Here is a 23,985-nt window from a genome sequence, read left to right as displayed (position 1 = left end):
AATGATTTTGAGATAAGCATTAGTGTAAGTTTAACTAGAGCCCAAATTCAATATTTTTCAGATCTTTTTAACATCCCCCCATAACTTCTAATTCAAAGTTTGACAATTCAGAGTTTCCTGGAGAGTAGTACTCTCTCAGTCTTCTTAAAGAAAAATAAATTTAAAAATTGCCTTGTCAAAATACAAACCCTAATTTTCTACATATCCTGTTACAGACTTTTCAATAAATGAAGATTGAATATTAAAGTTACAAACTTTTGATAAATATCTGGACAGGTTCCAAGCTAAAAATTCAGAAAAACAATTTTTTTAAGATAACGATTTAATCCAGATATAATATTGTTGCTGAGATTATAGAGTCTCACTATGTGGTTCAGAACAAAACTGGAAAATAGAATTTTGGTGTCGGTTAAATAGAATAGAATTTAAAATAGAATTTTGGTGTTAGGTGATTTGGGGGAAGATTTCAGGAATCATAAATCTTTGTTCTGAAGCTTCATTCTGGATTGGATGCTGTCAGGAAGCCAGATAATTCTATGATTAGGTATATTAGTAAATCTTATCCGGAAGGAGGGAAGATTAGAATGAGGGTTAAGCTATAGCAGCATTTACTCAAGACAGGGAGATGTTTGATGATTTTTCTGATTTGGACAATGTTTACATTTTTCTCTGTGCTCAGACCTGATTATACAGTAGTCCTGTTTCTTCTTGATATCATGGTCAGTGAGAGCTCTGTCTAATGTTGATTTTTCAGTGAAAAAGTGTTTACGATAATTTCCAGGTGTCAGGAGCTGTGTTCTTCTTTTGTGCTACAAATAATGCAGAACTTTCCCCTTTTTGTCCAATTTGAATGCAATAAAATATACCTCTATTAGTCAGGATAACAAGTTCCAGCTGCTGTAGCAAACAATCCCCAAATCTCAGTTGCCTAACACAGTAATTGTTTCTCATGCACACAAAATCCAATATAGACATTCCTTGTTGGAGATTCTTCAGGCTTCATCCATCTTGTGTACCACATGTGGCCATCCTCCACATGTGGCTTCCAAATTTGTCACAAGAGGAGAAGAGAAAGTGGAGAAAGCACACCAGATAATTAAATACCTCTTTGCATAAGTGACACATTTCACTTTCTTTATGTCCCATTGGCTGGGGTTAGTCATATGACCCTATATAGATTTGAGGGTGTGTATCAGATAGGGTTCTCCAGAGAAACAGAACCAACAGGATGTGTGTGTGTGTGTGTTATTGTAAGGAATTGGCTCCATGATTATGGAGGCTGGCAACTCCAAAATCTGCAGGGTAGGCCAACAGGCAGGACACCCAGGGAACAGCTGATGCTGCAGTTGAAATCTGAAAGCCATCTGCTGGTAGACTTCCTTCCTTTTTCAGGGAGGTCAGACTTTGTTCTCTTCAGGACTTTAGTTGATTAGATGGGGCCCACCCACACTATAAAGAGCAATCTTCTTTACTCAGAGTCCACTGATATGTTAATCTCATCCAAAAAACACTTTCACAGAAATAATGTTTGATGAAATATCTGGACACCATGGTCCAGCCAAGTTGACACATAAAATTAATCATCACAGGGAGGTTTGTGATTTCTACCTGCACTATTTCCCAAACCACCTGGCATTGGAAATTTGGAGCATGAATCAATAAAAATGCATATTTTATAAACACATGTTCATTCACATATATTTTAATTCAATGCAAATAACTTACATTTATCTATCACTTATAATTTTATTTTCAAGGTGATAGGTAGGACAGGGATTGTTATTTCCATTTTACAGAAAAAAAATGATACTACAATCAGTAACTAATGCAAGGTTACATAAGGAAGTGAAAGACCCAAGTCTAAAAGTCCAATCTTCACTCCTTTTATCCACCACAAACAAAAACACAATAAAATAAACCAAAGTGAACAAAAGAAATCATTCTTGAAATTGATATGTAGAGGGAAAGGCTTGGATTTGTATCATCTGCTAGTCAGGAGAAATGTCTTTAACCTTGCATATTTCTAAAAAAATTTTAAAAAATTGGCATAATTTCAGTTCCTATCATAAGTCTGATTGCAATATCATGGCGTATTCAGGGTTTCTGTAGTGTGTATTTAGGAGGAATGGTTAGTCCAAAAGGTGCAAGGTGGCATGATGTGAATTAATTATATTTAGGGCTTTTAATAATAATCTAGCTCACTAGTGTGAGACTCATAAGAGGTACACAGTGGTGAGCAAACCCAGTGGACCAGGCTTTCTAAAGTAAGCAATAGCCAATTGCCCACTTCTGAGCTTAAGAGCTGGCAGCAGAATCACCCTGGTGATTCCTGCCTTGCTTCTAAGAGACTGCCAAGGCATTATACAGCCAGCTGAAACCAGTCTCAGAAAAATTACAATATTCATAGTGGTTTCAAACATACATGTTATATAAGTTGAATAGTAACAATACAGTCTGAATTCATGGTGATAACTCTTTTTGTTTTTGCGGTACGCGGGCCTCTCACTGCTGTGGCCTCTCCCGTTGCGGAGCACAGGCTCTGGACGCGTAGGCCCAGTGGCCATGGCTCATGGGCCCAGCCGCTCCGCGGCATGTGGAATCTTCCCGGACCAGGGCACGAACCCGTGTCCCCTGTATCGGCAGGCGGACTCTCAACCAGTGCGCCACCAGGGAAGCCCGGTGATAACTCTTTTTAATTCCCTTAAAGATGGCATATCCCTGGCATACGGGAGGTAAAGCTAGTGAGTCAGAAACATGCCAGCAGGAGAGGATTTGGTTCAAAATGACCCTCTAGGACATTCTGGGGAAAAGCACATTTAACAATGATGACAGAAATTGAAAATAGCCTCTTCCTATTGTACCAATCTTCTCCCTTGTATCCACCTTTTACTAGCAAGGCCAGAGAGTAGGCAATTGACAAAAGATTTCTGTGACTTTAGTAGGAAACAGATGTTGAACTCTTAACCCTACCCTTTCTGGCATCTGAACTGACTTTCAGTTTATGGGAGGGAAATGAGACAGAGAAACCATGGGGGTGACTAGAAGAGTGAAACAAGTGCCAGCAGCTCAGAGCCATGGAGGACACCATGCTTGTTGGATGATTGCATGTGTGTGAACCATAACACATCAAATTTCCTAAATTGTTCTATCTCTCCCCAGTCTCTTCTATTGATTCATGTTTGTTCTGTATATCTGCTGTTAAGAAGGACACAGAAAGAAAGGGGACTGTAGGTAGAGTCAGTCCTTGGGATTAAAAAAGAATCTTAGCATTATCTTTGTGCTTGTCAAGTTTCACTGATTCAGAACAACTGGTGATTTCTCTCTCTATAGCTTTAATTATGTTTGCTGTCAGCGACATAAGCTGTAGGAAAGGACTGGACAGCAACTTTATTTTTAAGCTGGACTTAGTATCACTAAATTTCCCCAATTCCTATCAGCTCTATAATTACATTTCTCTCTAAGAGATACTATATACTTAAAGTTTTAAAAGTTTAACTTTTGAGCTGTAACCACTTTAATTTTAAAACAGTAGTCAGAGTGGGGACAGAACTATAATAATTAGGAAGCATTGTAGAAATATACACAAAGAGGGTTTACTGTTATGATAGAAAATCCATAGATTAAAAACTACTGAGCATGTGCAAAATCAAAATATATGTTAAACATTTTAATTCACACATAACATGAAATAGACTTTAAGAAACTTCTATTTAATACTTAAAAGGTAATCATTTCCCTCTGCTTCCCATTGTACTTCAAAATAGTTGCTCAAATAGCTAATGTGTGATAAAGATATATTCAAAATGCCTAATTTTCTGATGTAAGATTAAGATGAATGTCCATATTTTCTAGTCAATATTTTATTGCTTACTAAGCAAAAGATTTAATGATATAATTGTTAGATTTGGATAGCTTTTCTAAAAAAAATTAAAACATTAAAAAAATTTAAGTTGGATTATGTTAGCTAATTGATCAGATGTAAAATTGCAGAATACAGAAATTTGTTGCTTTTCTCTACTTGAATAAGGAACTGTTAGAGAAGACAAGAAAACAATCCCATTTACAAGTGCATAAAAAGAATGAAATACCTAAGAATAAACGTAATCAAGGAGGTTAAAGGCCCATACTCTGAAAACTATAAAATGTTGATGAAGGAAACTAAAGATGATACAAAGAAATGGGAAAGTATCTTGTGTTCTTAGAAGAGAAGATATTGTTAAAATGTCCATATTACCTAAAGCAATCTACAGATTTAATGTACTCCCTATCAAAATATTCAGGACATTTTTCACAGAATAGGACAAAAAAATTTTTTAAATTTATTTATTTATTATAATTATTTTTTTGGCTGCACCATGCGGCATGCAGGATCTTAGTTCCCTCAGGGACTGGACCTCTGACCCCTGCAGTGAAAGTGTGGAGTCTTAACCACTGGACTTCCAGGGAAATCCCAGGACAAATAATTTTAAAATTTGTATGGAAACACAAATGACACAAAATTGCCCAAGAAATCTTGAGAAAAAAGAACAAAGCTGGAGATATCACACTCCCTGACTTCAGACTATACTACAAAGCCACAGTAATCAAAACAGTATGGTACTAACACCAAAACAGACACATAGATCAATGGAATAGGATAGAGAGCCCAGAAAAAAACCCACATACCTATGGCCAATTAATCTATGACAAAAGTGGCAGGAAATGATAGTGTCTTAAATAAGTAGTGCTTGGAAAACCGGACAGCTACATATAAAAGAATGAGATTAGAACATTTCTTCACACCATATATAAAAATGAACTCAAAATGGTTTAAAGACCTAAATGTAAGTCCTGAAACCATAAAACTCATAGAAGAGAACATAGGCACAATACTCTTTGACATAAATTGTAGCAATATCTTCTTGGATCAGTCTCCTGAGGAAAAAGAAATAAAACCAAAAATAAACAAATGGGACTTAAAAGCTTTTGCACAGCAAAGGAAACTATGGACAAAATGAAAAGGTAACCTACTGAATGGGAGAAAATATTTGCAAATGATATGACTGGCATGGGGTTAATATCTAACATATATAAACAATTTGTACAACTCAATATCAAAAAACAAACAGCCCAATCAAAAAAATGGGCCGAAGATGTCACTAGACATTTTTCCAAAGACATACATATGGCTAACAGGCACATGAAAGGATGCTCAACATCACAAATCATTATAGAAATGCAAATCAAAAACACAATGAAGTATCACCTCACACTTGTCAGAATGCCTATCATCAAAAAGTCTTCAAGTAACAAATGCTGGCAAGGATATGGAGAAAAGGGAACCCTTGTACACTATTGGTAGGAATGTAAACTGGTGCCATCATTATGGAAAAGAGTATTGAGGTTTCTCAAAACAACTAAAAATAGAACTACCATATAATCAGGCAATTCCACTCCTGGGTGTATATACAGAAACAATGGTAACACTAATTTGAAAAGATACATGCACTTCAATGTTCAAGCAGTATTATTTGCAATAGCTAAGAAATGGCAGTAACCTAAGTGTCCATGAACAGATGAATTAATAAAGAAAATGTGGATATTAGAAGTTATGAAATATTACTCAGTCATAAAAAGAATGAAATCCATTTGCAGTAATGTGGATGGACCTGGAGAGTATCATGCTTAGTGAAATAAGTCAGACAGAGAAAGACAAATACTGTATGTTATCACTTATATGTGGAATCCAAAAAATAAATAAATGAGTGTGTATAACAAAACCAAAACAAACTGACAGATATAGAGAACAAACTAGTGGTTACTGGTGGGGAGAGAGAAAGGAAGAGGGGCAAGATAGGGATATGGGATTAAGAGATACAAACTACTGTGCATACTATACTTCATTAAAAAAATAAAAGATTTACTATATTAGCAACTTTCAAATATTCAATAGAGTATTATTAACTATAGCAGTCATGCTGTACATTATATCCCTAGACTTATTTATAACTGGGTTTCTGCCTTTTGAGTCCCTTCACCATGCATTTCACCCACCCTCTATCCACCACATCTGCTAAACCACCAATCTGTTCTCTGTATTTATGAACTTGTTCTTCTTCTTTTTTTTTTTTTTAGGTTCCACATATAAGGGAGATCATATGATATTTGTCCTTCTTTGTCAGGCTTATTTTAGCATAATGCCCTCAAGGGTTGCAAATGACAGATTGCCCTCTTTTTTAATGGATGAATTATATTCTATTGTCAATATAATTACTTTTATAAGCCAGGTAGGTGTACATTGTATTGTCAACTAATTATCCTGCATGGCATTAAAGTATATATTTAGAATTTTAATGATAAGAAGACTTTTTGAGCTCTAAAAGACCACCATGCTTTCTTATAACACCTCTGTTGGTGAAACAGTTAGGGTAGACTCCTGGGTAGATGGGTAATAGGATTGACTCAGATGATGTGGTCTCTGTGTCTATCTTTCACTAGCTCTATCTTCTCCTTTCTGGGGCTTTTACATAATCAGGCAGGTAGGTTTCAAACAGGATCCTGTTAGCATTTTTTTATTCTCTCTCTGGAAGATTCAAACTAAGAAAAGACAGCTTCCTATTTATCTCAAAATTTCTAATCTAATACTGAACTTGGCTGAAGATGGAAACAAATTTAGAGGTATTGTTAGAGTCCTTTCCCCTGTATTCTTAGATGGATCTTATATTCACAGAGCTAAAACAGAAATTAAAATAGAAATGTGATAGGTCTTTGATGTTTAGTTGCAGAATAAAGTGGAGTTCTGAATCCCTGAGCTGGTTAATCTTCATTCTATCCTCCAATTTTACTTTTCAGTGGAGGGGAGGTGACACATAATATGACTGGCACTATGTGTTCTCTTCTGGGCTTTCCCCCAGATAATGAAGAACAGCAAATAGCTCATCTGATCTTACATTGTGATAGAGATGATACACACTGCCTTGTAGTCTAAACATTGATGTTCAGAGCTGTAATCACATCTGACTGGTAGGCAGACCAGTTGTCTTTCTCTTCAATCTCTCCTGTTGTATTGCTGTGAAGTGCTGTCACAATGACTGATAAGAGGGATTGAAGCTGTAAGTTCAGGCCAATGATTCAGTTATACAAGCAGAAATGGTATCTTTCTTGTAAAGCAATCCTTATGTGTGAGTAGGGTGGAAAACTACACATATGTGAGTGGTTCCAGGGTGTGAAGGAAGACAGCCTCAGTGCATTACAAAATCTCTTTCTGTTTCTCTTGAGGATTCCCAAAATTACACGTGTAAAACTGTAATCTTTCACTCAAGCCTAAGTAAAGATGCAGACAACTTGAATGGGTACCATGGTAAGATCAAATGGCCATGAAGTGGGTTTTAAGATGGTGGAGAAGAATGAAAATCTGTCAGACACTTGTGGTTGGGAAAAGGAAATTGTTACCAGTGCAGGGGGAAAAGGACACTGAAGAAGAAAAAGTTCCTAGATCACAATTTTATCTTGAATTGACCCTATAGTTTTTGTCCAAGTAGCCGTTTGCCCTATGAGTTTAGTTGTCTATATGCATGTAGCCATAGCATTTATTAAGCATTCATTCATTTTTAGCAATTTCACTAAATATGTTATTGCTTTCTTTAAACTGTTTAACATGTAACCAAAAGAAAAAACATTGGAAAATTTAACTACATTTTCAACTTAGTCTATTTTTTTTGCGATGTTTTCTGTTAAGGAGGAGTCCTACTAAATATAGTGAAGTAGTATACCTTGCCAACATTTGACAAAATTGCTACCTGGCTAGCTCTGGCTCTCTTTGCAAAGTTCTTGAACATTGTCATAATAGAATAAAAACATGGGATCACAGTATCAAAGGTATTTTAGAAGGTAAATTAAATTCATTGAACTTTTTCTCCAGACTTATTCTACCACAGAGGCAGCTTGGACTGATGAAACCAGTTGGTTGTGAGACATATGTTTTATTTCCTGGTGTACAGTTTTCATTTCTACATTTAAACTGTTTTACCTTATTTGAAAAATGGAAATAATATCTGCTACTCCTCAACTCATAGTGATGTTATAATCATCAGGTAGATTTTTTAAAGTTTATGCACAGAGTGCAGGGACTTCTGGAATGGCAAAGTAAGGAGCTTGGTAGTCTCTTTCCTTAGCAAACAACAATTTAACTGATGAAAATGATAAAAAATGAAACATTTAAGGTTTGTTTAAGGCATACAGAGACTGGAAAAAATTCATTCAAGAAAATCTACTAGCTTTCAGTAAGAACAGAGTTGTGGCATTGAAGTCATGTCTTGTTCCCTGACACTGCTGCCCATCTACACCCCAGCCCTGTGTTGAGAAGCTCTATCCCAGCTGTGCACAGTAAGAAAGACCAGGGATCCCTTTCCCTCCAGCTCCCAGCTTGGGCTAAAGTTTCACCCCTGGAGAGACAGGCTGCCATTTCTCATCTCTCACGACTCCAGCTGTAGGCACACGGAGATGACTGGGTCTCCCTTTGTCCACCTAGCTGCTGCTCCAAGGGAAGAGCTCTACTCTAACCTGATCCTGATATTCTTATGAAAATGCAAGAGAGCCTGAACAGCCAAAACAATTTTTTAAAGGAGTACTAGAGCATTAATACTTCATGATTTTAAAACTTTCCACAATACTACAATAATCAAGACAATGTGGTACTGGGATATGGTTAGAGATATGGATCAATGGAATAGAATTGAGAGTCCAGAAATAAACTCTCATATTTATAGTCAACTGATTTTTGGCAAGGTTGCTACGACAATTCAATCAGAGAAAGAATAATTTTCAGCAAATAGTTCTGGGAAACTGGGTTTCCACATGCAGAAGAATGAAGTTCGACTGCTATTTCATACCATACACAAAAATAACACAAAATGGATTGTAGACCTAAATGTACAAATCAGAACTATAAAACTCTTAGAATAAATTGTAGGAGTAAATATTCATGACCTTGGGTTAGGCAATGGTTTCTTAAATATAACACTAAAAGCACAAATGAGAAAAGAAAAAACAGGTAAGCTGGACTACATCAAAATTTAAAACTTTTGTGCTGAAAAGAATGCCATCAAGAGAGTGGAAAGATAATCTATGGAATGAGAGAAAATTTCTGCAAATCATGTATGTGATAAGGGACTTGTATCCAGTATATATAGAACTCTCATAAATCAATAGTAAAAAGACTCAGTAACCCAATTAAAAAATGGATATAGGATCTGAATAGTCATTTCTGCAAAGAAGATTCATGGCCAGTAAGCACTTGAAGGGATGCTCAGTAACATTAGTCACTAGAGAAATGCAAATTAAAACTCCAATGAGATGAGACATCATAATTAATAGATGACTATAATAAAAAGGACAACTGCAAGTATTGGTGAGAATGTGGAGAAACCAGAACCCTCATGTGTTGCTAGTGGAAATATAAAATGGTGTAGCTCTTTGGAAAAGTCTGGCATTTCCTCAAAATATTAAGCACATGCTGGAGAGGGTGTGGAGAAAAGGGAACCCTCTTGCACTGTTGGTGGGAATGTAAATTGATACAGCCACTATGGAGAACAGCATGGAGGTTCCTTAAAAAACTAAAAATAGAGCTACCATACCACCCAGCAATCCCACTACTAGGCATGCACCCTGAGAAAACCACAATTCAAAAAGAGTCATGTACCACAATGTTCATTGCAGCTCCATTTACAATAGCCAGGACATGGAAGCAACCTAAGAGTCCATCGACAGATGAATGGATATAGAAGATGTGGCACATATATACAATGAAATATTACTCAGCCATAAAAAGAAACGGAATTGAGTTATTTTTAGTGAGGTGGATGGACCTAGAGTCTGTTATACAGAGTGAAGTAAGTCAGAAAGAGAAAAGCAAATACCATATGCTAACACATATATATGGAATCTAAAAAAAAATTTGTTTCTGAAGAACCTAGGGGCAGGACAGGAATAAAGATGCAGGAGTAGAGAATGGACTTGCGGACACGGAGAGGGGGAAGGGTAAGCTGAGATGAAATGAGGGAGTGGCATGGACATATTTACACTACCAAATGTAAAATAGTTAGTGGGAAGTAGCTGCATCACACAGGGAGATCAGTTTGGTGCTTTGTGACCACCTAGAGGGGTGGGATAGGGAGGGTGGGAGAGAGATGCAAGAAGGAGGAGTTATGGGGATATATGTATATGTATAGCTGATTCACTTTGTTATAAAGCAGAAACTAACACACCATTGTAAAGCAATTATACTCCAATAAAAATGTTAAAAAAAAAAACTTAAAGAGAAAAAAAAATTAAGCACAGGGTTCCTGTATGACCTAGCAATTCTTTTTTTTTTTTAAGTTATGGACCCAAAATAAATCAAAACGTATGTTCACATAAAAAACCTGTACATGAATTTCAGAGCAGTATTATCTATAGTAGCCAAAAAGTAGAAACAACGCAAACGTCCATTCATTCACTGATGAATGGAAAAATAAAATGTGATATAACCATACACTGGAATATTATTCAGCAATAAAGAGAAATCAAGTACTGATACATTCTGCAAAATGGATGAAACCTGAAAACATGCTAAGTAAAAAAAGACAGTCACAAAATACCACATATTGTATGACCCTATTCCTATGAAATATCCAGAATACGCAAATCTATGGGGGTTGAAAATAGATTCGTGGTTGCCTAAGTTTGGGGGTGGAGTGGGTGGAAATGAATGAGGATATGATAGGCTTTTTTTTTTTTTCAGGAGGGACAAAAATGTTGTAAAATTAGGTTGTGATGATGGTTGTATGATGCTGTGACTATAGTAAAAAACACTGAATTGAAAACTTTAAATGGATGAATTATGTGTTTGTTAATTATATCTCAAGAAAACTTTTCAAACAAGTAAAAATTGTTAGCATTAAAAAAAATTTATGTGAAACACTTAAGCTTTTCACATCAGTGTGCTTTTTGATAATTATATTGATCTTACCTCAAGGAGAAAAGACAAAGCCATATTTTCTTTCAAAAACAATTTTTGTTTCCATAAAATAATTTTAAGTGATTAAACTATTTATCTTAAAGAAGTTAATTTAAAACCTAACACGTTCTCTCCTTTGGTATATTTCATATTTTAATGAGAGAATAAGTCATGGTAAATAAATGGAAGAAAAACAAATCTATTTTTATTATATAGAATTATTATTTTTTAAAAAAGCATCTACATCTGTGTGACTTGGTAGAAAACAGATTTTGTTACTTATGACATTTCAGTGAACAGACTTTCTTCAACTTTTGTTTTTTGAGAAAATGAGTAACTTTCATCCTATAAGCAGTTTTATAATTTTTACTTCTAAGGTTACATTTTTACAGTACCTCAATTTGGCTAAAAAGTTAAAAACAAAATATAAATTGTAATTCTGGTATAAAATGACGCTGTTATTGAAATATGTTGAACTTACAAAGTTAATTCCAATAAACTTTATCTCTTATTTTCATTCTAAGACCAAATACAGTAAGTCCCCTACATATGAACTTTGAAGTTGCGAACTTTCTTTTTTCAAAATATTTATTTATTTATTTGTTTATTTTGGCTGCCCCGGATCTTAGTTATGGCACACGAGATCTTTGTTGTGGCATGTGGACTCTTAGTTGCAGCATGCATGTGGGATCTAGTTCCCCGACCAGGGATCGAACCCGGGTCCCCTGCATTGGGAGCACAGAGTCTTACCCACTAGACCACCAGGGAAGTCCCTAGTTGCGAACTTTCAAAGATGCGAACGTGCATTCACATGTCCAATAACATAAGTTAGTTCACATGTCTGGTGTACATTGTCACGTGCATGCATCCTCTATGCTTTTGTGTACTTTGTGGCTATGCTTTTGTGTACTTTGCTGTACAGTATTGTATAGAGTACAGTAGTACAATATCTTTATTTCAGCCCAGGATGTCTGGAAGGAAGCATAAAGGCAGCGGTGATGTAGCTGGTACTGTTAAGAAGCATCAGCTATTGTACTGTACTACTGTACTTTTCAAGGTACTGTACTGTAAGATTAAAAGTGTTTTCTTTATTTTTCGTGTTTGTTTTTTATGTATTATTTGTGTGAAAAGTATTATAAACCTATTACAGTACAGTACTACATAGCTGATTGTGTTAGTTGGGTACCTAAGCTAACTTTGTTGGACTTAAGAACAAATTGGACTTACGAACGCACTCTCTAAACGGAACTTGTTTGTCTGTAGGGGACTTACTGTACCTATATCTCTGTGTCAGCCACTACTGCCAGGTGAAAATATCTTGAGTATAAACTCAACAAGCAGGTTCTTTGCCAAGCAAGCCCAACTAAAGATCTGAAGAGAATGCATATGACCTAGTTGATTACACTTTTAATAAAATCTAAGAATTTAAAATTAGATGTTAAGTAGATATTAAAAATAAGAGAAAAGATCTTTTGAAGAAAGATGATCAAAAATAAATTAGGAGTTTGGGATTAAAATACATACACTGCTATATATAAAATAGATAACCAACAAGGATCTACTGTATAACACAGGGAACTCTACTCAATATCTTGTAATAACCTATAATGGAAGAGAAGGTAAAAAAAGAATGTATTTATTTGTATAACTGAATCACTTTGCTGTACACCTGAAACTAAGACAACACTGTAAATCAACTATATTTCAATAAAAATTAAAAAAATAAAGGTGACTTAAAATAAAATAATAAAATCTATAAATATTTTTAATATTCACTGCTTAACTCCGTCTAACTCTGATGTCTCCTCAGTCCAATTAGACCTCATTGAAATTTTGCTATCGAAGAGAAGGTTTGGTTGTAGGTTGTAGACCTGTTCAGAGCTTCTCTTTGCCTGATTCTGCTGTGTCCTTGCTGGTCAAGGTAGCCTTTAGAGTAACAGTTGGCAAACTTTTTCTATAAAGGATCAGTTAGTAAATTTTTTTTAGCTTTGTGGGCCATAGGTCTTTGTGACACCTACTCAGCTCTGCCTTTGTAGTGTAAAAGCAGCCATGGACAATGTGTAAATGAATGGGCATGGCTGTGTTCTAATAAAACTTTATTTACAAGAACAGGTCAGTGGGCCATAGTTTGACAACCTGCTTTAGAGTTTAATTTGCCTGGAACTCATGAATATCTCCCTGTTTTAGTTGCTCTTGGCTAGAAATTTAGATGTGTCCATCAGGAAGATGATTGATTCCTTTGAATATGGAACAGGAGAGTAGCCTTATGGTGATGTTCATCCAGTTAGGAAAGCTAACATCATCATTATACAAAAACTCACTTTTTTGGTATTCACCAAGGGTAAGGGGATCTCTTATGTCAGGGTTTTCCTTTCAGAATGCTCATTACCCTGCTCTTCATTTTCAGGTTCTTAAATTAGTTTAAAAAGTTTAGCTATCATAATTTTCTACTTTTAACTAGAATGTCTGTATTTGTATTATTTACCTTTTAGGTCTTTAACAATTGGATTATCCTTGGGTTGCCAGAATTAGCAAATAAAAATATAGGATTCTCAGTTAAATTTGAATTTTACATAAACAATGAAAAATCTTTTAATTATAAGTTTCATGCAATATTGGGGAACCCATAAAAATCTGTTGTTTTTCTGAAAATAAAATGTAACTGGACATTCTGTATTTTATATGTCAACCCTAGGTTATTCTCCACCCCAACATTTTCTTTTTTTTTCTTTTTTTAAATTTATTTATTTATTTATTTTTGGCTGTGTTGGGTCTTCGTTTCTGTGTGAGGGCTTTCTCCAGTTGTGGAGAGCGGGGGCCATTCTTCATCGCCACGCGCAGGCCTCTTACTGTCGTGGCCTCTCTTGTTGCAGACCACAGGCTCCAGACACGCAGGCTCAGTAGTTGTGGCTCACGGGCCTACTTGCTCCGTGGCATGTGGGATCTTCCCAGACCAGGGCTCAAACCCGTGTCCCCTGCATTAGCAGGCGGATTCTCAACCACTGCGCCACCAGGGAAGCCCACCACCCCAACATTTTCAAAACATATTCAGAAAATAACTTTTCATGTACCATCACAGGGGTTTCAGCACTGTTATTAAAGTTTGCTCTAAATGTGCTTTCATCTACTTTTCATGTATTTTGCTGAAGTATTTCTTTCCATAATAATTTAAACTACCTACTGTATATAAAGCAAATTATACATGTTACTCCCTTTCAAGGAGCTTAAGAACCACTTCCTATGTAGAGTTTATTCTGTTTCTTGTCTCCTAGTTTTCCTGACTACCCAATTACCCAACCAAATACTCTCTCATTTTACATGCACCAAGGTGCTACATCTTCTATTTATCAACTCATCTACTCTTTTTGTGGTATTTTACTTTTTCTACCTAGACAATAATTTGTACCTCACATCTCCTGCATTTAGACAAAAGCAAGACATATATTATAAAACTTTTAATGTTTTAAATTTTTATCAAAGTAGTACATGTACATTATTTAAAAAATGAAATAGGGGCTTTCCTGGTGGCGCAGTGGTTGAGAGTCCGCCTGCTGATGCAGGGGACATGGGTTTGTGCCCCGGTCCGGGAAGATCCCACATGCTGTGGAGCGGCTGGGCCCGTGAGCCATGGCCGCTGAGCCTGCACGTCTGGAGCCTGTGCTCTGCAATGGGAGAGGCCACAAGAGTGAGAGGCCCGCGTACCGCAAAAAAAAAAAACAAAAAAAAAACTCATAGGCTAATATATTTTAAAAAATTTTTATTTTATATTGGAGTATAGTTGTTTAACAATGTTAGTTTCAGGTGTACAGCAAAGTGATTCAATTATACATATACATCTATCTATTCTTTTTCAAATTCTTTTCCCATTTAGGTTATGATAGAATATTGAACAAAGTTCTCTGTGCTGTACAGTAGGTCCTTGTTGGTTCTAGTAAGCAATATTTAATAATAGCAGCCATCTGCCCCATTCTCTCCTCTCCTGACTTCTACTACCTTGAGATAAACATGTTCATATCTTTTAAATTGACTATTCTGATAAATACCTCTGTTTATATTGCTATTCCTTATTTTTTCAGTTCAACTTTATATCTCTTCTTATTTTTTCAGTATTGTTATATCACATTATTTGATTATTCACAGGTGACTCAAGAAGTGTTCTATGATTACGTTTCTTTTCTTGCTAATTTTTTGCTTTTCTTGGAGTTAATGTTAATATCTAAGGTCTAATGGAGTTAATATCTAATGTTTTAGTTTGTTTCATTTACTATATATCTATTGCTAGTTAATCTCCACTCTATTTACAGAGACCTCTTTTAAATTTCTCTAAACATAGTAGATATTTTGCCAGCTTCTCATCTTGGAGACATCTTTCCTGGGCCTCTATCCTCACATTTCAATTGGGAATACTTGACCTCTATGTCTGTTGCATTGATTCACCATGTGTGCTTCCATAACCATCAACCTGGAAATTCCTTGTGCCTTATGTGCTCTATTTCTTTTTTCTTGGGTCACTTTGGTTTATTCCAAAATTTTAGTTTGTTTAGATAGTGTATGAGATTCTTATGAGACAACTACATTGAGACATGTAGTAAACAAAAGGAACTTAGAGAGAGGTCTGTTCTCTAGATAAATATTTGTAAATCATTAATACATAATCTTTGTAGATAGTAGAGGTAATAAATGTATATGTGATCACCCAGGATTAAGAAGAGTAGGGATTAAGAAGAGATTTCACACCGAGGATGAAACCTAAATGTATACGGACAAGGACCTGGAGGTAGAAGAAGATTCTGTAAATTAGGCTGAGATAATCACGTAGGAATAGTAAGGGAAAATCAAGAAAGCATGGGGGCAACTGAAGCCAACATACAACCCAGTGTCACTCCTGGGCATATACCCAGAGAAAACCATAACTCAAAAAGACACATGCACCACAATGTTCATTGCAGCACTATTTAAAATAACCAGGACATGGAAGCAACCTAAGTGTCCATCAACAGAGGAATGGATAAAGAAGATGTGGAATACTACTCAGTATATATACACAATGGAATACTACTTAGCCCTAAAAAAGAACAAAATAATGCCATTTGCAGCAACATGGATGGACACAGAGATTGTTGTACTGAATGAAGTAAGTACACAGAAACACAAGTATCATATGACATCACTTATATGTGGAATCTAAAAAAAAAACTAGTACAAATGAACTTATTTACAAAACAGAAGTAGAGTCACAGATGTAGACAACAAACTTATGGTTACCAGGGGATAAGGGGAGGAGGGATAAATTGGGAGATTGGGATTGACATATACACACTACTATATAAAAAATAGACTACTAATAAGAGCCTTCTGTATAGCACAGGAAACTCTACTCAGTACTCTGTAATGGCCTATATGGGAATAGAATCTAAAAAAGAGTGAATATATGTATATATATATATAACTGATTCACTTTGCTGTAGAACAGAAACTAACACAACATTGTAGATCAACTATACTCCAATAAAAATTTTTAAAAGAAGAAGAAAGTGCCCATCTATATAAAAATATGGTTATATGATGAGGTTTGTTGCATTTATTTAGCAGCACGTAAGTAATTGATGAAAGTATTTCAGGTACAAATAAGAGGGATAATTTTAGTGGTTGAGTAATTATAAAATTGGAAAGAATCATGGTCATAGTAAAATACTAATAAGAAGGAGTTAGAAAAGGAAGTGTTTGGAGACACAGGGAGGAGTGGAGAAAATCAACAGAGTACATGATAAAGAAAAGGATGACTTTTTTTAAACATCTTTATTGGAGCATAATTGACTTACAATGGTGTGTTACTTTCTGCTGTATAACAAAGTGAATCAGCTCTATGTGTACATATATCCCCATACCACCTCCCTCTTGTGTCTCCCTCCCACCCTCCCTATCCCACCCCTCTAGGTGGTCACACAGCACCAAGCTGATCTCCCTGTGTGATGCAGCTGCTTCCCACAGGCTATCTATTTTACATTTGGTAGTGTATATATGTCCATGCCACTCTCTCACTTTGTCCCAGCTTACCCTTTGCACTCCCCGTGTCCTCAAGTCCATTCTGTACATCTCTGTCTTTATTCCTATCCTGTCCCTAGGTTCTTCAGAACCCCCCTTTTTTTTTTTTTTAGATTCCATATATATGTGTTAGCATATGGTATTTGTTTCTCTCTTTCTGACTTACTTCAGTCTGTATGACAGTCTCTAGGTCCATTCACCTCACTACAAATAACTCAATTTCATTTCTCTTTATGGCAGAGTGATACTCCATTGTATATATATGCCACATCTTCTTTATCCATTCATCTGTCAATGGACACTTAGGTTGCTTCCATGTCCTGGTTGTAGTAAATAGAGGTGCAATGTACATCGTGGTATGTGACTCTTTTTGAATTATGGTTTTCGTAGGGTATATGCCCAGTAGTGGGATTGCTCGGTCGTATGGTAGTTCTAATTTAGTATTTTAAGGAAGCTCCATGCTATTCTCCTTAGTGGCTGTATCAATTTACATTCCCACCAACAGTGCAAGAGGGTTCCCTTTTCTCCACACCCTCTCCAGGATTTATTGATTGTAGATTTGTTGATGATGGCCATTCTGACTGGTGTGAGGTGATATCTCATTGTAGTTTTGATTTGCATTTCTCTAATGATTAGTGATGTTGAGCATTCTTTCATGTGTTTGTTGGCAGTCTGTATATCTTCTTTGGAGAAATGTCAATTTAGGTCTTCTGCCCATTTTTGGACTGGGTTGGTTGTTTTAGCGATATTGAGCTGCATGAGCTGCTTGTAAATTTTGGAGATTAATCCTCGGTCAGTTGCTTCATTTGCAAATGCTTTCTCCCATTCAGAGAGTTGGCTTTTCGTATTGTTTATCGTTTCCTTTGCTGTGCAAAAGCTTTGAAGTTTCATTAGGTCCCATTTGTTTATTTTTGTTTTTATTGCCATTTCTCTAGGAGGTGGGTCAAAAAGGATCTTGCTTTGATGTATGTCATAGAGTGTTCTGCCTATGTTTTCCTCAAAGAGTTTTATAGTGTCTGGGCTTCCATTTAGGTCTTTAATCTATTTTGAGTTTACTTTTGTGTATGGTTTTAGGGAGTGTTCTAATTTCATTCTTTTACTTGTAGCTGTCCAGTTTTCGCAGCACCACTTATTGAAGAGGCTGTCTTTTCTCCATTGTATATTCTTGCTCCTTTATCAAAGATAAGGTGACCATATGTGTGTGGGTTTTCCTCTGGGCTTTCTATCCTGTTCCATTGATCTATATTTCTGTTTTTGTGCCAGTACCATACTGTCTTGATTACTGTAGCTTTGTAGTATAGTCTGAAGTCAGGGAACCTGAGTCCTCCAGCTCTGTTTTTCTTTCCCAAGAATGCTTTGGCTATTCGGGGCTTTTTTGTGTTTCCATACAAATTGTGAAATGTTTTGTTCTAGTTCTGTGAGAAATGCCATTGGTAGTTTGATAGGGATTGCATTGCATCTGTAGACTGCTTTGGGTAGTATAATCCTTTTCACAATGTTGATTCTTCCAATCCAAGAACATGGTATATCTCTCCATCTGTTTGTATCACATTTAATTTCTTTCATCAGTGTCTTATAGTTTTCTGCATACAGGTCTTCTGTCTCCTTAGGTAGGTTTATTCCTAGGTATTTTATTCTTTTTGTTGTAGTGGTAAATGGGAGTGTGTCCTTAAATTCGATTTCAGATTTTTCATCATCAGTGTATAGGAATGCAAGAGATTTCTATGCATCTAAACTGTATCCTCCTACTTTACAGAATTCATTGATTAACTCTAGTAGTTTTCTGGTAGTATCCTTAGGATTCTCTATGTATAGTATGTCATCTGCAAACAGTGACAGTTTTACTTCTTCTTTTCTGATTTGGATTCCTTTTATTTCTTTTTCTTCTCTGATTGTTGTGGCTAAAACTTCCAAAACTATGTTGAATAATAGTGGTGAGAGTGGACAACCTTGTCTTTTTCCTGATCTTAGTGGAAATGGTTTCCCTTTTTCACCATTGAGAACGATGTTGGCTGTGGGTTTGTCATATATGGCCTTTATTATGTTGAGGTAGGTTCCCTGTATGCCTATTTTCTGGAGGGTTTTTATCATAAATGGGTGTTGAATTTTGTCGAATGCTGTTTCCGCATCTATTGAGATGATCATATGGTTTTTCTCCTTCAGTTTGTGAATGTTTGATCACGTTGATTAATTTTCATATATTGAAGAATCCTTGCCTTCCTGGGATAAACCCCACTTGATCATGGTGTATGATCCTTTAAATGTGCTGTTGGATTCTGTTTGCTAATATTTTGTTGACGAATTTTGCATCTATGTTCATCAGTGATATTGGCCTGTAGTTTTCTTTCTTTGTGACATCTTTGGCTGGTTTTGGTATCAAGGTGATTGTGGCCTCATAGAATGAGTTTGGGAGTGTTCCTCCTTCTGCTATATTTGGAAGAGTTTGAGAAGGATATCTAAATGTTTGATAAAATTTGCCTGTGAAGCCATCTGGTCCTGGTCCTTTGTTTGTTGGAAGGTTTTTAATCAGTCTCAATTTCAGTGCTTGTAATTGGTCTGTTTATATTTTCTATTTCTTCCTGGTTCAGTCTTGGAAGGTTGTACTTTTCTAATAATTTGTCCATTTCTTCCAGGTTGTCCATTTTATTGGCAAATAGTTGCCTGTAGTAATCACTCATGATCCTTTGTATTTCTGCAGTGTCAGTTGTTACTTCTCCTTTTTCATTTCTAATTCTATTGATTTGAGTCTTCTCCCTTTCTTTCTTGATGAGTCTGGCTAATGGTTTATCAATTTTGTTTATCTTCTGAATGAACCATCTTCTAGTTTTATGGATCTTTGCTATCGTTTCCTTCATTTCTTTTTCATTTGTTTCTGATCTGACTTTTATGATTTCTTTCCTTCTGCTAACTTTGGAATGTTTTTGTTATTCTTTCTGTAATTGATTTACATGTAAGGTTAGATTGTTTAGTTGAGTTGTTTCTTGTTTCTTGAGGTAGGATTATAGTGCTATAAACTTCCCTCTTAGAACTGCTTTTGCTGCATCCCATAGGTTTTGGGTCATCGGGTTTTCATTGTCATTTGTTTCTAGGTATTTTTTGATTTCCTCTTTGATTTTTGTCAGCGATCTCTTGTTTTTTTAGTAGCGTATTATTTAGACTCCATGTGTTTGTATTTTTTTTACAGATTTTTTCATGTGATTGATATCTAATCTCATAACGTTGTTTTTGGAAAAGATACAATTTCAATTTTCTTAAATTTACCAAGGCTTGTTTTATGATCCAAGATATGATTTATCCTGGAGAATCTTCCATGAGCAGTTGAGAAGTAAATGTATTCTGTTGTTTCTGGATGGAATATCCTATAAATATCAATTAAGTCCACCTTGTTTCATGTATCATTTAAAGCTTGTGTTTCCTTATTTATTTTCATTTTGGATGATCTGTCCATTGGTGAAAGTAGGGTGTTAAAGTCCCCTAATATTATTGTATTACTGTCGATTTCCCCTTCTATAGCTGTTAGCATTTGCCTTACGTATAGAGGTGCTCTATGTTGGGTGCATAAATATTTACAATTTTTATATCTTCTTCCTGGATTGATCCCTTGATCATCATGTAGTGTCCTTATTTGTCTCTTGTAATAGTCTTTATTTTGAAATCTATTTTGTCTGTTATGAGATTGCTACTTCAGTTTTCTTTTAATTTCCATTTGCATGGAATATCTTTATCCATCCCCTCACTTTCAGTCTGTATGTGTCCCTAGGTCTGAAGTGGGTCTCTTGTAGACAGCATATATATGGGTCTTGTTTTTGTATGCATTCAGCCAATCTATTTTTTTTGTTGGAGCATTTAATCCATTTACATTTAAGGTAATTTTTGATACGTATGTTCCTATTTCCATTTTCTTAATACTTTTGTGTTTGTTTTTGTAGGTCTTTTCCTTCTCCTGTGTTTCCTGCCTAGAGAAGTTTCTCTAGCATTTGTTGTAAAGGTGGTTTGGTGGTGCTGAATTCTCTTACCTCTTGCTTTTCTGTAAAGATTTTAATTTCTCTGTTGAATCTGAATGAGATCCTTCCTGGGTAGAGTAATCTTGGTTGAAGTTTTTTCCTTTTCATCACTTTAAATATGTCCTGCCATTCCCTTCTGGCTTGCCGAATTTCTATGGAGAAATCAGCTGTTAACCTTATGGGGATTCTCTTGTAAGTTATTTTTTGTTTTTCCCTTGCTGCTTTTAATATTTTTTCTTTGTATTTAATTTTTGATAGTTTGATTAGTTTGTGTCTTGGTGTGTTTCTCCTTGGATTTATCCTTTATGGGACTCTCTGCACTTCCTGGACTTGATTAACTATTTCCTTTTCTATATTAGGGAAGTTTTCAACTATAATCTCTTCAAACATTTTCTCAGTTCCTTTCTTTTTCTCTTCTTCTCTGGGACCCCTATAACCCTGTAATTCTAATGTTTGTGCATTTAATGTTGTCCCTGAGGTCTCTGAGACTGTCCTCAAGTCTTTTGATTCTTTTTTCTTTGTACTGTTCTGGGGCATTTATTTCCACTATTTTATTTTCCAGGTCACTTATCCATTCTTCTGCCTCAGTTATTCTGCTATTGATTCCTTCTAGAGAATTTTTAATTACAGTTATTGTGTTATCATTGTTTGTTTGCTCTTTAGTTCTTTTAGGTCCTTGTTAAACGTTTCTTGTATTTTCTCCATTCTATTTCCAATATTTTGGATCATATTCATTGGGATTACTCTGAATTCTTTTTCAGGTAGACTGCTTATTTCCTCTTCAATTGTTTGGTCTGGTGTGTTTTTACCTTGCTCCTTCATCTGCTGTGTATTTCTCTGTCTTCTCATTTTGCTTAACTTAGTCTGTTCGGGGTCTCCTTTTCACAGGCTGCAGGTTCATAGTTCCTGTTGTTTTTGGAGTCTGCCCCCAGTGGGTTAGATTGGTTCAGTGGCTTGTGTATGCTTCCTGGTGGAGGGGACTAGTGCCTGTGTTCTGGTGGATGAGGCTGGATCTTGTCTTTCTGGTGGGCAGGACTGTGTCTGGTGTTGTATTTTGGGGTGTCTGTGAACTTATTATGATTTTAGGCAGCCTCTCTGATAATGGGTGGGGTTGTGTTCTTGTCTTGCTAGTTGTTTGGTATGGGGTGTCCAGCACTGTAGTTTGTTGGTCGTTGAGTGGAGCTGGGTCTTAACGTTGAGATGGAGATCTCTGGGAGAGCTTTTGCTGTTTGATGTTACATGGAGCTGGGAGGTCTCTGGTTGTCCAATGTCCTGAATTCGGCTCTCCCACCTAAGAGGCTCAGGCCTGACACCGGGCTGGAGCAGCAAAACACTGTAAGCCACACAGCTAGGAAGAAAAGTGAGAAAAAAAAAGAAAAAGAAAATAATGTAAATAAAGTTATTAAAATAAAAACTTTAAAAAATTAAAAATTAATTTAAAAAAAAGAAGGAAAGAAGAGAGCAACCAAACCAATAAACAAATCTACCAATGATAACAAGTGGTAAAATCTATACAAAAAAACAGAAGGACAGACAGAACCCTAGGACAAATGGTAAAAGCAAAGCTATACAGACAAAATCATACAAAGAAGCATACACATACACACTCAGAAAATGAGAAAAAGGAACTATATATATATATATATATATATATATATATATGGAAGAGAACAACTAAATCAATAAACCAATCTATGCATGTTAATAAGCTCTAAATGCTAAAGTAAGATAAACATAAAACCAGAAAGCATATCCCATGTCTACAGTTGCTCCCAAGGTCCACTGCCTCAATTTTGGGATGATTCGTTCTCTATTCAGGTATTCCACAGATGCAGGGTACATCAAGTTGATTATAGAGATTAAATCTGCTGCTCCTGAGGCTGCTGGGAGAGATTTCCCTTTCTCTTCCTTGTTCGCACAGCTCCTGGGGTTCAGCTTTGGATTTCGCCCCGCCTCTGCATGTAGGTCATCTGAGGGCATCTGTTCTTCACCCAGACAGGATGGGGTTAAAGTAGCCGCTGATTAGGGTGCTCTGGCTCCCTCAGGCCAGGGGAAGGGAGGGGTATGGTATGGGGGCGAGTATGCAGTGGTAGAGGGCAGCGTGATGTTGCAGCAATCTGAGGCGTGCCCTGTGTTCTCCTGGGGAAGTTGCCCCTGGATCACGGGACCCTGGCAGTGGCAGGCTGCACAGGCTCCCAGGAGGGGAGGTGTGGATAGTGACCTGTGCTTGCACACATGCTTCTTGGTGGCTGCAGCAGCAGCCTTAATGTTTCATGCCCGTCTCTGTTGTCCGCGCTGATAGCTGTGGCTCACACCCATCTCTGGAGCTTGTTTAGGCCGTGCTCTGAATCCCCTCTCCTTGTGCACCCCGAAACAATGATCTCTTGCCTCTTTGGCAGTTCCAGACTTTTCCCTGGACTCCCTCCTGGCTAGCTGTGGCACACTTGCCCCCTTCAGGCTGTGTTCATGCAGCCAACCCCAATCCTCTCCCTGGGATCTGAGCTCCGAAGCCCGAGCCTCAGCTCCCATCCCCCACCTGCCTCGGCGGGTGCGCAGACAAGCCTCTCAGGCTGGTGAGTGCTGGTCGGCACCAATCCTCTGTGCAGGAATCTCTCTTTGCCCTCTGCACCCCTGTTGCTGCGCTCTCCTTCATGGCTTTGATGCTTCCCCCTCCCCACCCCACGTCTCCACCAGTGAAGGGGCTTCCTAGTGTGTGGAAACATTTCCTCCTTCACAGCTCTCTCCCAGTGGTGCAGGTCCCGTCCCTATTCTTTTGTCTCTGTTTCTTCTTTTGTCCTACCCAGGTACATGGGGAGTTTCTTGCCTTTTGGGAAGTCTGAGATCTTCTGCCAGTGTTCAGTAGGTGTTCTATAGGAGTTGTTCCACATGCAGATGTATTTTTGATGTATTTATGGGGAGAAAGGTGATCTCCATGTCTTACTCCTCTGCCATCTTGAATGT

This window comes from Pseudorca crassidens, chromosome 4 (genome assembly GCF_039906515.1).
Source record: "Pseudorca crassidens isolate mPseCra1 chromosome 4, mPseCra1.hap1, whole genome shotgun sequence".
Classification (NCBI taxonomy): Eukaryota; Metazoa; Chordata; class Mammalia; order Artiodactyla; family Delphinidae; genus Pseudorca; species Pseudorca crassidens.
The sequence above is the reverse complement of the archived record's forward strand: the minus strand, read 5'-3'. Positions refer to the sequence as shown.